General features: G+C 46.6%; 1 protein-coding gene across 1 annotated transcript in view; it reads right to left on the bottom strand.

Annotated features, from left to right (window-relative positions):
- Nucleotides 1-15,195, bottom strand: part of SMAD9 (SMAD family member 9) — an 86,343-nt gene extending 71,148 nt beyond the window's left edge. Inside the window, exon 1 of the mRNA XM_077158082.1 lies at nucleotides 15,155-15,195. The gene's annotated coding sequence lies outside the window, so the exon portion shown is untranslated. The remainder of the gene's footprint in view (nucleotides 1-15,154) is intronic.
- Nucleotides 15,196-15,397: the final 202 nt, after the last annotated feature.

The following is a 15,397-nucleotide window of genomic DNA, read 5'->3' as shown; positions in this document are numbered from 1 at the left end:
CAAATCAAAACCACAATGAGATATCATCTCACACCCACCAGAATGGACATTATCAACAAAACAGAAAATGACAAGTGCTGGAGAGGATGCGGAGAAAGAGGCACACTTATCCACTGTTGGTGGGAATGTCAAAGGGTGCAACCACTGTGGAAGGCAGTTTGGCGGTTCCTCAAAAAGCTGAATATAGAATTGCCATACGACCCAGCAATACCATTGCTGGGAATATACTCAAAGGACTTAAGGGCAAAGACACAAACGGACATTTGCACACCAATGTTTATAGCAGCGTTATTTACAATTGCAAAGAAATGGAAACAGCCAAAATCTCCATCAACAGAAGAGTGGCTAAACAAACTGTGGTATATACATACGATGGAATACTATGCAGCTTTAAGACAGGATAAACTTATGAAGCATGTAATAACATGGATGGACCTAGAGAACATTATGCTGAGTGAGTCTAGCCAAAAACTAAAGGACAAATACTGTATGTTCCCACTGATGTGAACAGACATTCGAAAATAAATTTGGAATATGTCCTTGATAACAGAGTCCAGCAGGAGGTAGAAACAGGGTAAGATAATGGCCAATTGGAGTTGAAGGGATACAGACGGTGTAACAGGACTAGATACAAAAACTCAAAAATGGACAGCACAATAATACCTAATTGTAAAGTAATCATGTTAAAACACTGAATGAAGCTGCATCTGAGCTATAGGTTTTTGTTTTGTTTTGTTTTGTTTTGTTTTGATTTTACTATTATTACTTTTATTTTTTTCTCTATATTAACATTCTATATCTTTTTCGGTTATGTTGCTAGTTCTTCTAAACCAATGCATATGTACTAAGAAATGATGATCGTGCATCTATGTGATGATGTTAAGAATTAATGATTGCATATGTAGAATGGTATGATCTCTAAATGTTGGGTTAATTTCTTTTTTTCCGTTAATTAAAAAAAAAAAAAAAGAGAAGGGATAATTGGAGCTGAAGGGATACAGACTGTACAACGGGACTGGATATAAAAACTCAGAAATGGACAGCACAATACTACCCAATTGTAATGCAATTATGTTAAAACACTGAATGAAGCTGCATGTGAGGTATAGGTTTTTTGTTTTTGCTTTTTTTTTTTTCTTTCTATTATTGTTTTAATTCTTATTCTGTTGTCTTTTTATTTCTTTTTCTAAATCGATGCAAATGTACTAAGAAATGATGAATATGCAACTATGTGATGTTATTAAGAATTACTGATTGTACATGTAGATTGGAATGATTTCTAATTGTTTTGTTAATTCTTTTTTTAATTAATAAAAAAATCAAAAAAAAAAAGTTTTACACTTTGAATATTATTACCGTTTATTTTTTAATTCTTTAGGTCACTTTATGCCAAAAAATGTAAAATTATTGGCAGATATTTAAACACTATAACTAGTCATTTTGCTGAGATGAAGTCAAGAATGATAAACTTTATGGAATATAGAATATTCATGCCTTATATACGCTGTCATTTTATTACTCTGCCAGACATCTCAAAACCATCAAAAAATATCCAAACATGCACAACAGTCAATTCAGTGTTTGATATTTTCACACCTTTCAGCTACACCTTATTTAAAAAGCAGTTTTATACACTTTTTTATAAAATCCTGACATTATGAAAGTGTATTTGGCAAGGTGGGCGGCTAGAATGCATTTGAACATGTTGCTGACTGGACGGGACATTTCACATCCGCAGGCCCCTGGTTTGGGTCTCCATCTCTCTTACTTACCGCTGGGGCCCTGGATGCTGGAGGCAGCTCTGTGCTGCGCCTCCGCCTCCGTACTGGGTCCTGAAACAGATGAGGAGCGCTCAGCGCAGCTGCGACTTCCCCCACAGCTGGAATCCCCACTTGTCCCTGGCTTAACTTCAGGTCTAGAATCCCTTCTTCCCAGGTGCCTGCCATGCCAGCTCTTCTGTGCTCACAAACGGCCCTTCCAAATCCCACCCAGGAAGGCCCTAGAGATTTAGTCCACAGCCAGGCACCCCCATAGTCTCTGGCACAGCACGAGCTCTGAGGGCGTGGGGTTCTGTCAGGGTCTCCCCATCTCCCCTGCACCCTGAAACTAGCACTCGTGAATAACCAGTGCACCAGAAAAAGCGGAGAGCCTTTCGAACCTACAAAACGAGAGTTTGCAGCTATCACGTGTTTATCTGTCTTTGAACTAGTTGCTGAACTTTTCTGAGTCATTTTCTCACTGGTAAATTGGGATTAATAATACCCATTTGACAATCTTGTTCTGAGAATTAAAAGAGATCATGTAAATGGTTATTAGCACAGTGCTTAGTAAAGGGCTTAAGAAATTTTAAGACTCCATGTATGAGTTCCCCATCTCCTTTGGCACCTCCTTTGGCCTTTGCAGAAGCTCTCCGTTCACTCCAAACCAGGCTAATCAAACGAGTAGGCCGTATTGATCTTCTACTCCCAGGAACTTTATCTGCACACAGTTAAAATTTCAATAGTTTCATGTCTGTGAATACCGACCCCCTAGCTATACTGTAAGATTGGCAAACCATTGTGAACTTCAGCTCTTCGCATGAATCTCTTCATTTTAAAGTTAGGTTGCTGCTAGGTTTTCAACAAAACTGATAAGTATTTCAAAAACAAAACAGAAGTCTAGACTTTTTTTTATTTCTAATCTACTTGCTTTCCAACTCTTTTCTTAATGCAAGTGAAAACTTTTAAAAATGAGGAGGACACCGAGGGAACAACAACAAAAAAACCAACAACTAATTTTTTCTTCAGTTATCCAAATTTCTAAGGCTACAAAGGCCAAATGGTCCCTTTGATTTCATCTGAAGAAGAAATGCTGCGTCATTGAAAGTCGCATGGCACGTGGCACTGTTACTGCTTGTGCTGGCTAGAAAGCCTTTCATCCAACCGTGAATTATTTAAAATTAATGTGACCTGGGTTGTAGAAAAAAACGCCTGATTTTTTCTATTTACACTCCCATTTATTATGAAAAGTCTACAGAATTCATTCTTTTTCTGTTTTAACTTTTACTGTGGTAACATACACGCAATGTAAAGTTTCCCATTTAAACCACTTTCCAGAATTAATTCTTTAAAGTGAAAAGTTATGTACACAAACAGGGGGAAACATTAAACTTCCCATTAAAAATCCTCCTCCAGGGTGCACAGGTGGTTCAGGAGTAGGACACTCGCCCGGAGACCCGGGTTCGATTCCCAGCATCTCTCCTCCCCGCACCCCCCCCAAAAAAGTCCCTACTCCTGCAAATAAACTCTCCCTTGGCCAAAATTAGGGTCTTTCCAGATTAGAAAATACCAGCCCATGGCTGCATGGGAGCCTTGGAAGAGCGAGGGGCCAGATAGGACAAGGCTGGCCCCTCTCTGCCCACCACAGGCCCAGGCCAGGGGCTAAGCTCCCTCGGCTGGTTTCACCCCACAAGGCAGCCGGGCTTCACGGGACCCCTGGGTCCCCGGCACCCGCCTTCTCTCAGAGGCTTCCTTTCACTTGATGCAGATTCATGTAAACAGATCCATTTTCCCTGACGGTGGTGGTTTGAGGGGAGGAGGGAAGTACTGTTTTAAAAATAACATTTACTGCTACACTAGGAGCAAAAGAAAAGTATGGAACAGGCTCTAGAGAGATTCTTTTTGAAAATGAAATCCACTGTCTATTTGAGAACCAACCAATAGCAATTTTACATCCCAGTAATCAATGTCAGGCAGCTTTTCCTTCTCAGTGTCAGTTCTTCTTGTAATGCAAAATACAAACTTCCTCAGTTACAACAAATAAATTCAACTAACATTCCTGGATTTGTTAATTGTGAGTCTCCTGAAAGAAAGCAGAAACATAAGTTTCTTTTCAGGCACCAACACATCTGTTATTTAATGCTGTGTTACAACCTCCTAATATCCAGGAATCTCTGTGACTTCAAATCCTTTGGAATGACCAACAATTTGGAAGTCATTCTATATAAAGAAATGACTTTATATAATGCCTCCAGGTTTAGGAATAGAATAGAATCTGCTACCTGAAAACATTATGGGGTTAAACACCCCCATTTACCTTAGCACAAAAAACTGAGTTCCATAATATTTCACATTCATTGGATAAATATGTTCCATACCACTGCAGCTGGATGTGGGTGTGCTGTGGCCCAGGAGAAATGACAAAATCACCTCTCAAGTCTCATCTAGTGAAAGCCCAAAAGTACATCAAAATCCTCAAAGTGCAAAACGCACACCCACACTCTCAGGTAAAATGGAAACCCGCCCACACTGGCTGGGTTTATTTACATAGAAACCCTGTATCTACATGGACCCCAGGCCCTGCTGAGTGGAAGGCTCTGTCAGGATGTGGGACCCAGGCTGGGCTGGGCCGCCCAGGACTCTGGCATGAAGTGCTGGGGCAACGGGCTGTGCACTTGACCACGGCCACTTCGTCATGGACACACAGACGTCTCCTGTCCACGTGTAGAGGTTGACATTGCAGCTGGAATGTCCACCTTGAGTAGACAGCATGCCTTAAGTCTCAGTGGAAATGCATCTTACTCTTTTAAAGAGATGTACTTTTTGATGTTGTGGCTGGCTTCCACTTCTTTTGGAGACAGAACTATTATTCCATGCCTATTTGGTATTTTATTTATGGTAATTCATAACGAAAGGGAAGTGCAGTAGCATTGGGGCAGCAAAGAGGGACTCTAGAGGCCATGCCTAGTCATTTGGGTCACTTTTAAGGCAGACTTGGAGTGCTCCGTACTCTTTTCCAGGTACTGTTCTGGATAGTGAGTGCATAACAGAAGGTCATAACGCCACTCACGACTGCGTCACAAGAGGACGCCACGTGTGATTGTGAAAACCTTGTGTCTGATGCTTCTTTTATCCAGGGTATGGACAGATGAGTTAAAAAATAAATAAATAATAGGGGTAAACAAAAAAACTTGAATAGATTGAAATACTAGTGGTCAATGAGAGGGAGGGGTAAGGGGTATGGGATGTGCCAGTGTTTTCTTTTTATTTCTATTTCTGGAGTGATGCAAATGTTCTCAAAATGATCATGGTGATGACTACCCAACTATATGATATTGTGAGCCACTCACTGTACACCATGTATGGCCCGTATGTGTGTGAAGATTTCTCAATAAAAATATTCAAAGAAGGAAAAGAAGAAGACGCCAACCCCGTCCATACACCTGCCATCTGACAGTTTGGGCACCTGCTGACAGCTCTAAGCTGCCCCGCAGCTGCGCTGTTTTATTCCACAAGGTTGGAGACGCCCAGAATTCAACTGGCGCTTGCACCTGCAAGGACTGCAAGGGACAGTGGACACAGCCCAGCACCGGGAGGAGCAGGCCTCAGGTCCGTGCTCTGGGCTCCAGCCCCGGTGCTCAGCACGCCGCCCTGGCAGCTGCCTCCTGCGCAAGATGGAAAGGGTGGCTGCGGGCGCCAAGGAACACGGGGGGGCCCTGCAGTGCCGCCATCGCCTGGGAACCAGGAGCCGCCCTCCTGTCCGCGGCTCACAAACATAGGGTTACAGAGGGGCCGCAAAGAGAGGAGAGGGAGGGAGAGAGCGAGGAGGGGGTGGAGGGAAGGGGGTGGGGGGGAAGTTATCAAGTCCATAGGGGAAAAAGCCCACTGGCCTGTGTGCAGTGATTTGAGACGGTGTGAGCCAGCGCTGCTTATGTGGTTTCCACGCTCCGGAGGTGAACCCGGAGGGTGACAGGAGCCGCTGGCAGGAGGCCCGAGTTCAGGAAGGGAAGTCAGAGCTGGCGGAGGGAGGCAAACCCAAGCCATGTGCCACTGTGAAGACACAGACACTGGGTCTCAAAATCCAGGTGCGACTGTAGCTAGGTACAGGAATTGAGGTCATTGCAGTGGCCCCGGGGACGCTGTGGCCTGGGGACTCTGGAGACCCCGAGGGGCGGGAGCTGGCCGCCAAGGTGGGCCTCAGGGTGCCCAGAGCGCACACCAGGAGGGCCCCCCCACCCCCCACTGGCACTCAGCTCCACCAGAGCAGGCAGGGTCCTTGGAGAACGAGCCCCAAGGGTTAAAAACCTTATTTTTTGTTTGTTTGTTTTTACTAAAAATTAAAAGTCAACCACCCAGGCTTGCACAACAAGGACACTCGGCGCAGTGGGCCTACTCTCGGATGCCTGCCTGCCTCCTGCCCCCTGCCTCTGCCCTTGCCCCCTGCCTCCTTCCCCTTGGTTGTGTCCTGCCCCTACCTCTTGTCTTCTGCCTCCTGCCTCCTGCCACTTGCCCCTTGTCCCTGCCACTTGCCAACAGCACAGCTCTCCACCTGGGACCACGGACCCAGGTTCCAGTTGGGACAGACACAATAACGTTTCATTCCTTCCTCTTCTTCAATCCATGTCCTTCTTCAATCCATGTCACCATGTCCTGCTTTCGCCCGCCCTGTACTTGTGGAGTGTGTCCCGCCCACCCCCAAATCACCACGCACCCAGGCAAGTGCGTCCCCAGTCTTAACCACCTCCCCACAGGCTGGACGCAGGGCCAGCCTGACCCTGGGAAGGCGCCGTGTCAGTTCAGGCGTGGGGCCTGGGTCAGGGGGAATACGAGCCTGGTACCTGAGGCCTCGTAAGGAGAACCCGGGAGCCCCAGGAGCCGGAAAAGGGAGGACAGTGACAGGGGCAGGGACACAACGAAGGGAGCCCCAAGGATGGCCGCAGGACTGCACCTGACACACTTGGCTACCCAGACTGGCTGCAGACCCTGCCTGTGAGGGCACGCGTGTAAAGGCCACACCTGCCCTACCGTCATGGGAACCCCGCTGCCTACCCTTAGGGGGCCCCACTTGTGACCGGAAGCCCACGGCCCTACAGTCAGCATGGTACGTCCCTTTGGGAGGCAGCTCCCTTGGTGCAGCCCTCTGTGCTCAATGAGCAACCTGCCCACAGGACGCGGGCTGCACAGAGCGCCCGTCTCTGCTTGAGGAGTTCAAAGTTAAATGGCTATACGTGACATCCTAAAAATGGTGCGTAGGTAAGCTAAAAGCTTTATAGATGTCTGTGCTGTGGCAGGTTGAGTTTCCTGGTCAATAGCTGCCTGAGGGATGAGTCTATAAACTGACGGAGCAAAGCCTGCGCTGTGCTCCAGATGTAGTTTGCAGAAGCTGAGTGTTTAACTGCGGAGAGGGTGGCATGTCCCTGCCCTCTCGCCAGATGGGTGGCAGTTCATGTGCACCCCCCCATGGGCTTCACTCTCCCCCAAATGCTTCTTTGATTCTTAGATTCTCCTGTACAAAACCTTTAACACTTCTCTTTTGCCCACACATTAATATTTAATAGTTCTTTGCCTACAGATTAAAATCCAAATTCCTTCTCCTTCCCTACAAAACTCCACCCTGCTTTACAGAACGGAAGTGGGGATTGAAGGACAAAACCAAATCCACTGAATATCAAACATGGGCCAGACCCCATGCTGGGTGCAGACAGAAATGAACCGCCTTGTCAAACAGGGGGTGCTAGAACCCCAAGAGTGTGGGAGCCCCCAGCAAGCTGGAAGGGCCAGCAGGCTTGCTGGAGGGGGGCAGGCAAACTCCTTGAGAGCAGTGGGGACGACTGGAGAAGTCAGAGGAGCAAGAGTGCAGGGGCCACCTCTTCCCCGACACAGATAGTCATCAATCCCCAGCCTGGGAATGTCCTCAGAGCCTTAAGTTCCCCCAGGGCCCTGCAAGAATCTCTACCCGGGCTGTGCCTTCTGTTCATCCCATCTATATGTCTAACCCCACGTAGGACCATATTCTAATTATCCTCCTCAAAAGTGACTCCGAATCCTAAATGGGGATCTTAGCAGGGAAAATGTAGAGAAATGAGTCTAATTGGTAAGGAGCCATCCCATGAGGGAGCATTTTGGTCGCTGCTTCCCAGGCCCCCCTCTAACTGGCTCTGTGATCCCGGAGCCCGGGTCTGGTCTGGGCAGGAGACACAGTGGAATGAGACGACCCCTTAGATTACCAGTCCCACCTTCTAAAGCAGTTCTACATGCACGGCACACAACAGTAAAAAATCCCGACCTGTAATCACCATGGTGTTTTGAGAAGAAAAGTCTTAAATGTGTATTTAGAGGATCTCACAGTCACCAAAATGCAACAGGGAGCAAAGCAGGTGCCCCTTTCCTGAAGTCACACAGGGACACCAACTCATCACATCTGCAAACCTGCCGACACCTCATGGTGGCTTTGTGCAAACCCATCATTAACCCACAAGCCCTATGTACACAAAGGGTTGTCTCTGATACATTGTTTCAAATTCTGTTCCTAAAATGGAAATTCTACTATCGCTAGGAAACAGACTGATATAAGTGCATTGACAAGAGAAAATCACAGTATCTAAAATCTTTTTGGTTCAGCCTTTCCGGTCTTCACCCCCATTACCACCAGTCTTGGCTTCAAGCAATCACTAGCCTCGCTAATCACCTAGAATTCTGTTGGATGGACGTTTTCCGCATGCATTTCTGCAGCACCATCCGGAAACTGGAACTCATTTCTCCATAGTAACGATGTTGGGCATGCGGATATACTTCCCTGGCCAGTCCCTGGGGTGCGTCCCTGGACCCTCCTCATGCAGGTGGCCGATGAAACTGACAATACCGGCCTCCGTGCGTCCTCTCTGCCTTTGGCACCTGCCAGCCTGGCTTCTGCAGCCCCCAGCCCACCCACGTTTAGGGGTCTCGAATCCTCCCAGCTGTGCCAGTGCCTGAGCTTCCTCCCTCTTCCTCCCGGACCAACCCTGACCCTCTTACAGGTGATTCTCAGCAAAGGAAAAAGCAAGATGAATAAACGGATTTAGAATTCAGGATGAGTAACAGGAGAAGCCAAATAAAATATTCTACCATGAGATGGAAAACTGATGGAATTGGTAAATCCTTTTCTGGGCTACCATGATTTTCTGAAATGTAATGCTACTGAATGAGTTAAATTTTGGCCAAGAATTCAGAAAGCCGTCCTTGGCACATCAGCTTAACTCTACCATCCATCACCCTCCCCTTAAAAATATGTGCAGATCTGCGCTTTCCCTCCTCAGTCCTCAGTGTCCAGGCGTGTGGGACAAGGTCCTTTGGCCCACTGCTCAAGTTGCTGGTCTATTGCCCTCCTTGATCACTGAAGGTCTCCTACCTTAACAAACCACATTATGCCTTTTATATTACATCACCTCTACCATCACAATCATTTAGCAGGGGCCGTGCGCATGCATGCACCAAGTGAAGTAAATCTGCATTTGGTGGGCTTCCAAGCAGTTTAGCAAAGGAAAAGTGGACACGGCTCAGCCGTGTGGCAGGGGACATTGCATGGGTGGAAGTGGGGTCCGGGTGGCACACGGCCCTCTGGGGCCTCCCGGGGCTCAGACCTCAGGGTCCCCAGCACACCCAGGGGTCCCAGCGCCCCTGCACCCTCCACACTTCTTTGTCGGCGGGTAAAAAACCCGGAACTGGAGTTATGGAATGGGTGGTCATTCCGGTGCCTGGAAACCAAAGGCGGCTCTGCACAGAAAAGCACCAAAGCACACGTTTCCTGTTACTAAGCTGCCCAAAATTAAATGTGAAAAGAGAGAAGAGGAGATGATTAGATATGAAATGTTACATTCCCCCAAAGGGAAATTCACATAGGAAAACAGTACCCACCAGTGATGGCAGAATTTTTTAAAATTATTTTAAAAATTATTTATTTATTTATTTTTAAAAATTCATTTATTAATTTAAAAAATTAACAAACCAAATAACACATGAACATATATAATCAGTAATTCACAATATCATCACTTAGTTGCATATTCATCATTTCTTAGAACATTTGCATTATGATGGCAGAATTTTGATAATGGATCATGGTGATGGTAGATATTGCAAAAAGCATTAATGCCCCTGAACCATACATTTAAGAGCAGTTAAAGTGGCAAATTTTATGCTATATATATGCCACCATGATACAATTTTTAAATGCAAAAAAAAAAAAAGGATAAAAATAAATAAATAATAGGGAGAGTTAAAGGGCAAAAATCGGGTAGATTGAAATACTGCGGGTCAATGAGAGGGGTAAGGGGTATGGGATGTATGAGTTCCTTTTTTTTTCTTTTTATTTCTTTTTCTGGAGTGATGCAAATGTTCTAAAAATGACTTTGGTGAAGAATACACAACTACGTGATGATATTGTGAGCCACTGATTGCATGATATGGTTGGACTGGAAGTGTGTGGATATTTCTCAATAAAAAATATTTTTAAAATAGTCATCATAGGGGAAAAAAATCAGAACTATGTAGATCTTCTTTCCATTTATTTTATGGGTTATATTTTGCTAAGCTTTTTTTGTTGCATAATATAACATATATACAAAGTAAAGAAAGGAAAAAGCAATAGTTTTCAAAGCACTCTTCAACAAGTAGTTACAGGACAGATCCCAGAGTTTGTCATGGGCTACCATACCACCTTCTCAGAGTTTTCCTTCTAGCTGTTCCAAAATATAGAGTCTAGAAGGAGTAAAAATTTTTTTTATCATCACAATCAATTATTTTTTCTTTTTGAGTGAAAAATAACATATATACAAAAAATCAGTGACTGTTAAAACACAGCACAATTAGCTGTAGAACAGATTTCAGAGTTTGGTATAGGTTACAATTCCACAATTTCAGGTTTTTACTTCTAGCTGCTCTAAGATACTGGAGACTAAAAGAAATATCTATATAATGATTCAGCATTCATATTCATTTGTTAAACCCTACCTTCTCTGTATAACTTCACCATCACCTTTGATCTTTCTATTCCATTCTTTAGGGGTGTTTGGGCTATGGCCATTCTAACTTTTTCATGTAAGGGTCTGTCACTAATATGGGGTAGGGAGATGGAACTAGCTGATGTTCTGGAGAAATTGGGCCCTCTAGGTTTCAGGACTGATCTGATCCAGGGACCCATCCGGAGGTTGTAGGTTTCTGGAAAGTTACCCCAGTGAGTGAACGCTTTGTGGAAGCTTATATATCGCCCTAGGTGTTCTTTAGGACTGGCTGGAATGGTGTTGGTTGCAGGTTGGCAAGTTATGATAGGTAGCAATGTCTAACTGATATGGGTTAGCTTTTTTACTTTGAGTTACATATGGGCTGGGAAGAGAGGAAGAAAAAACAACCTTTTCAGTGTTCATGACTTTTAAAGTATTACATATATTTATAATGTTTCTATTTAAGCCTTTCACTTTGTTTTAAATTTATGCTTCATATTGGACTTTTTGAGTGTGCAGGGTCCAGGAATCAAACCCAGGTCTCCTGCACTACCTTTGCACCACCCAATATCTGAGTCTTTTTGACTCTTGGAAAGTTGGTTTTGAGTTGATTAGAGCTCCCAATTATAACTGCATAATCAATAATGGAAATTACACAGGTATGATTTCTATGCTCAAATTATATTTTTATATTATATGCATTCTACTAACATTGAAGCTTTAACAGAGTGTGGTGCACTTGCAGAGGAGACTTAGTACTGTTTGGTGACATAACAAGAAAAGCACAGAAGGGAGAGTCATCTCTCTAACAAGGCTGGAAACAAGACCGGTGATGGCTCCAACCTGATGGAAAGCAGATGCTCATCTCCACAGCAGTCTGTTTTTCCTTTGGGGAGCATAGCTTGAAACATATACAACAAAAATAGTGTCCAATTTTATGTGTTTTTTTGGGGGTAAGGCAGGGGTCAGCATTATCGTGTAAGCTATTTTCTGTGGAATCACATTAGAGTTTCATTGTGGTAGTCATATCACATTAAATCTGTTTTTTTTTTTTTTTTTTTTTTTTTTTGCTAAATGGCTTCCATTGTGTATTTAGCGAAACTGATACTGAAAATTGCTAATGCCATAAGAGTGTCACACAAGCTTCCCTGGCTGGAAGGCTCAGTGCAGCTTGCAGAAGGAAGCATGACCGGCAGGGGATTTCAGGACTCTCTCCTCAGCCACCGAACACTTTCCTAGCTCAAAGTCCATCAGTGGCTTCTTAACAGAGGGACAAAAAGACTTGGGATGTGGGGAACCTGTGTACAGATGTTATCTCAGAAGAGCCCGTAGGTTCATTGAAAACATTCGTCATGGAATTAATAATTACTGCCCAGGTCCTGGGCAGGTGACTGGGGTTGGGGTTGGCAGACCCTTCCTTTGTGGATCTTAAACCCCACGGGGAAGACAGGAATGTACCAGTCATCAGCCCAAGACAAGATGGGCTGGAATGAGGAAACACCAAGGGCCATGGGAGCTCAGAGGACGACCCTCCTGGGAGCAGAAAGGGCTATGAAGGCAGCACCTGAACAGGACCCCAAAAGAGGAAGGAGATGCTGATGAGCCTGCAGACCTGGTGGGAGGTGGGGTGCCAGGGAAGGCATTGGCTTCAGCACCAGTAAAGGCACAGGAGAGAAAGGCCAATGTGATGTGTCCTGCAGCATATGGGAGAGGAGCAGGGGATGCGCCTGGGACAGTGTTGGGGACAGCCTGCGGAGACCGAGGGGGAGCACTACATAAAGCGGTCGGATAACTTGTATTTGTGGGTGCGTGTGTGTAAGCAGATGCACATGTATGAAGGTGGGGGGTGGAAAGTGCCAGGGTGCAGATTGCCACGAGGGATCAACCTCCATGCTTTCAGGGACACGATGACTTCTGGTGCTAACACAAACTCTTGAAATCTTAACAATGTTAGTTGGCACAAATTTCTAGACATGATTTACAGGAATATTTATTTTTAAAGATCTGCTTATTGCTGGGGTGGGGGTATTTGTTTATTTTTTAATGTCCACACCCATAACATGGACATTCACTAGGGTAACAGGAAAGTATCTCTGAAGTGCTCAGATTGTTGCAAAAGCTATTTGAAAATTTAGTTGGCTCTTTTTTTTTTTTTTGGCTTTAGAATAACTTTTCAACTCACTAGCAACAGTAACCAAGGAAATATAAATCTGACAGCCTAGAATTACAACAATTTGGAGAGATTCATGCTTTCAGTGTACTGCTATATTTACTGCTTTATTCTGGACCTCTTATGTTTTTGAATTCCTCTCTAAATATTTGGAATAATAAACAGAAAGTCTACACTAAGCTTTATCAAAGCTTTTCACTGTAATGTAGTTTATTTTGCTAATTAAAAAAAATACTTCTTTATTGGCCGTAACCTTCCCCTTCCGTTAAATCGGATTATATCACATGGATAAGTATTATTTCCAAAAATATTAAAGCAGAGTATGATGAAATTGCTGTTTTGTTTATTACAGAGGGGATGTCTGACAAACTAGTTAGTTACCCTAGTGCTATAGGAACCACTAACTGAACACTCTCTCTCCAGCCCGGCGAAGGAAAATTGCAATCTCATTAGCCAGAATTACACTGTTCCCCAAACTGCCATTGGATACTTGAATCTTTTTTTAAATAATGTCTTTGCAGAGTTTTGTCTCCTTCAGCTGACCACGTGATCAGGTTAAACACATTTGCCAGTCATTACATATTGATATCCTTCATGATATTTCATTAAAAAAACAGACGAATGACCAAAAAACCTCACCTTTCTCCTGCCATGCCCTGGAATGAAGTAGATGACATCTGTGAATATTTTCTGATTACTCAGTTGGAGATACATAAGTAAAAGAAAATGATTTTCAAAGCTGACTTTGAAAGACTGGTGATGAGAATGATACAGTACTTGGGATTTTAAGTTTTAAGGTTTTATAAAATGATCCTTAGGAAACATGGCCCGAACAAAAATGGGTTTGCTTAGATCAAGACTGTGTTGGCATTCTTTTAAACACAGCCTGAGACCGCGAGGCCAGCATAAAGCCACTCTGACAAAGGCAGCCAGTCAAGCATAAAAATGGGAGTTGGTTGTGTCAGAGCAGATTAGGGGTGGAGGCTGCTGGTAAAGACAGCTCCCTAACTTCAGAGAGGGCGTGCATTACCACGAAAAGTCATGTTAGCTGATGTTTTATTTGAAACTTCCGTCGTCTGATACTTAAAATGCTCCTTATTTATAAACGACCGCATCATTTTCTTATCTGCAGCATCCTTCTTGGATAACCGCAATCTTGAAAGCGGTCCAAAATCGTGTTCATGGTTTCCTACAAGCACAGGGAAACTTCTTCATTGAGACCCAGTCCTTTCCGAGTGGAGAATGTGTTTGGGTTTTATTTTTTGCTTCCTTTTTAAATAGGGATCACTTTTTACCATGTCAACATCCAGTGCCCTTCCCTCACATGGGTGGGCCTCCTATAAGAGGCAGGAGCTGAGCACCCAAGAGGCTGCCCAGTGCTGGCTGGGCTCTGCTCCGGGGGGGGGGTTGGGGGAATTGGGGGGGGGGGTGGGGGGAGGGGCGGGGGATGCCTCGTCTCGTGCCTTGACCCCTACCCTCCATCATTCCTGGTCGGCGGCGCTTCCGGGACCACCGAGACCTCTGTCCAGTCACTGACCAGCCCTGTAAGCCGCATCCCTCACCGGCCACTCACGGCACCCTGGGGGTTGTGTCCATCTGCCACCTACACGCAGTTTTATGCCCAAACTACATCTACCGCATGTGTCGGTCATTTCCCAGGAGCGCCCGTTGCAGCCCGGGAATCAGCCTCGGTATTTGGCAGGTCCACACCGTTTGCAGTTTGTCCCCGCGCCCCTCGGGCTCCCGCGCTGGCGTTACCGAATCCTGCTTCTGCCCGCCCAGGGGCCCCGGCGTCGCCTCCGCACGTGGGGTCTCACGGCGCGCCCCGGACCTGAGCAGCCCCGAAGCCCCTTCGCCCCACAGCGCGGCAGGGTACCCGTTGCGCCCCAGTGCAATCGACTTTCCGCGCCGGGCCTCCGCCCGGGGGCGGCTGCGGGCGGCGGGACGCGCCCCGGTACCCGCCCCGCCCCGGCCCGGCCCGCGCACCGCCCGCGTCCCCAAGCAGGTCCCGGGCGCTCCCGAGCGCTGGTCCTGAGGGAGCCCCGCACCCCAGACAGGCTCCGCCGAGAGAGCCTGGGGTGACAGGGACCAGCCTGGCCGAGCCCCACGCCGGCCCGAGACCCTCGGTGCGCCCCGCGCCCCAGGTCGCCTCCTATCTGTCCCCTGGCGGCCACTGCGACCCGTCCTCACCCCCACCCCCACCCCCCACGCCCCGGCCCGGCCGCGGGCTCCGGGTCCCGCGCACTCACCCACCGCGGGGCTGCGGGACCGGCGGCCACGGGGCCCAGCGGGGACCGAGACAGCGGCGGCCCCGGGCGGCGTCAGCCAGACTGGAGCCGCGAGCCTCGTCGCCCTGGTGAGCGCCGCCTGGAGCGCCGCCAAAGAGCCCGCCCGCCCTGGGCCGCGTCCGCCAGGGGAGTGGGGGGGGGGCGCCCCGGGAGGTGGGGGGCCGGCCCGGGCGTGGGGCGGGAGCGCCGCTGGGAGGTGAGGGG

Source organism: Tamandua tetradactyla, chromosome 4 (assembly GCF_023851605.1).
Source record: "Tamandua tetradactyla isolate mTamTet1 chromosome 4, mTamTet1.pri, whole genome shotgun sequence".
Taxonomy (NCBI): Eukaryota; Metazoa; Chordata; class Mammalia; order Pilosa; family Myrmecophagidae; genus Tamandua; species Tamandua tetradactyla.
Note: the sequence above shows the minus strand (reverse complement) of the source record. Positions and strands in the feature narration are given on the sequence as shown.